Here is a 2,651-nt window from a genome sequence, read left to right on the forward strand (position 1 = left end):
ATTCAACAAACGTTACTGATTCGCTCAGCTCCTTGAATTTCTTCCCATTTGAGAATTACCGCCACAACATCACTTCTGCGACAACACTTCAAATTATTCTCCACTCGAGTTCATACAATGACATTAGGTGTTAGCCAAATTCTTGGTCTTAACTTCCGGTTCCCAAAGTGTTAGGATGGTTGTCCCAAATTTACCTTTACTTATACAACTGAATCTCCTTACTTAACTCTCGCCTCAGTGCTAGACATATCAGTCATCACCGCAATCCATGATAGCGTAGCATCTTGCAACTATAGCCTCGACATTCGAAAACCTCACACAAGATTCTACTGATGAGAGGCGAAATTCAACAGCTGACCTGTAATCATTTCCCAAGTCTTCCTGCACAATCATAGTGCACAAGGCTTAACCACAAGGAACTTGTGCCAGCTGAATGTCTTCACTAGCCCCCAGCATTCCGGCAATCACGATACTATGTCCAACTCTTGATGCTTACAAGTTCAACTGATGATCTACGAACATCGGATCACACGTCATCCACAAGGTCTCTTCCCAATCTGGCCCACTGTCGGTATCTCTCGTGGTTATGGTGGATCCCCTAGAGAAAACGACAAAACGAAATGCTGCTTCGACGAGTTCCTCTTGGGAAGATACTTCCATCCCAAGAGAAGATCCTACAATTAGTCCGTTCATTCCTACCTCAGACCTATAAGGTTCCTCCTCGATCCGTTGCGCTACTCTGATTCCAACAATTCACACACCTTGAGATCCTCTGAGTTACGCTATATCCATAGTTCACTTAGTTCCCATTATTACACAATAATTCCTTATCTACAGTCGTCCAATTACAACACATGCCAGAACTCTATATACATCCATCATCGACTACTACTCTTTGAAGTTGCGTACTTTCCAGAATCAAGCTTCTACTTACTCTGTCATTCCATATAGTTCATCTACCACAACTCAGGTACACGTTTCATCCTCAGGACATTGAAACCCAAACGCTCACTGACTTAGAGGTTCGTCCTTGTCACTGATTTCCACAGCGTACAATTGCTATGTTTTTCATTCCAACCAATCTTGTTGCTCAACCGGTATATCGAACCCTTCACGTCGTACTGCAGCTTATAATAACTCTAGCAGTTCTACACAACTTCTACCCAACCATACACCTTCATTCTCTTAGCGTAGTATCACCTCTGATAACTCGTGCGACTTACTGATATAACAATCCTCCAATAGCCACACTCCATCACACAGTCATTTAATGTATGTTCCACCTCTAAATCAGACACTGAACTGACTTCCTCGGAGGCTGCATCCGTCATTGCAGTGCTTTCAACGGTCTGAGTGTAGTCACAACGCAAGAAATTGCACTTTGTACTTCGAACGTCTCTTTTATAGACTCCTCAGAAGTTCTCAAACCAAAATGTTCATGCCTTACCAAGATTAACACTTCTCCGTTCAGAGTATCTAGCAATACCTTACCAGACACATCACACATCGAGCCGATCCAAGATACAACTTGCATATTCCATCACCGGTCGCCAATGGTACATGATAGCCACTCATCATGCTGACCAGGATATCATGACCGAACATGAGTCCCACTCTAGACACTCATGCAAAATTGCCGACTTAACCCTTCATGAAACGAGAACGTCCCCAAGGTACAATTTGACTCTAACTCACGCGAGTACGATCACTCAGAGTCTCCCTAAGCATAGTATCAGATCTTGATCCATCACACCATCGCCTCTCAGTTATTCCTCTGCTATCGAGCGCGACATATGGATCCTTATCCCACGTACCTTATGAGAGTCCGGATCTGTATCTCACAAGTGCCAAATCAGAATTCTACCTTGAGCTTCAGGTCACCTTTGTCCCACACATGTCGGAAAAGGATGACTCACGCATCTTGTGCACAATAGCGATACTGCGGCATTATACCCGTTTGGTAGTACCAACATGGTGGTCCAACTCCGAGGCCATGTATCTAGGTAACCTACCTCAGTGGCGTATAATGATCTCCACGCGTATCCTAAAGTCACAACCGACAAGTATCTGAACAGGCTTCCAATAGGCTCATCGTTCCTCAAGTCCTTCGAATCACACTCCTCAGGATGCTAAAACCTGAGAATGCTACACACCAAGGTTTACTTACTCGGAAAGCCAAAACGCCAAGCACGAAGATTGAAGTTCAACTTCGGGTTACCATGCAGTACGCGTACCCACTCGTCCCACGCATGCATAGGAATCCAAGGATAATTCAGTCCAGATAGGAATACTATGGTTCCTAACAACCAACACAACTGCGATCATCCTACTGACGTTCCAGATAGGTCTTAGTTCTTACTCGGCTGAACGCCCAACGCCAAGCGTAGTTCTATGGCTCCACTCGGGGTCAGACGAACAACAACTAACAAGAACTCAAGTCACTGCATTTCACGCTTCTACATCATTTCATATTCCATCTAGCGTAGTTCTAGAACTTAAATACAAAATGATAAGAACGGAAATGCATGCACTCTTCCACCGACAAGGTATTCAAGCTTCGCCAATCTTAAGTTACCACACTCGTACATCCCACCAACATCTACTAGGTATCCACTCTCGCTTAGGGTACTTCAAGTTGGATCAGGATCTAA

The sequence above is a fragment of the Vicia villosa genome, unplaced genomic scaffold (assembly GCF_029867415.1).
Source record: "Vicia villosa cultivar HV-30 ecotype Madison, WI unplaced genomic scaffold, Vvil1.0 ctg.002791F_1_1, whole genome shotgun sequence".
Lineage (NCBI taxonomy): Eukaryota > Viridiplantae > Streptophyta > Magnoliopsida > Fabales > Fabaceae > Vicia > Vicia villosa.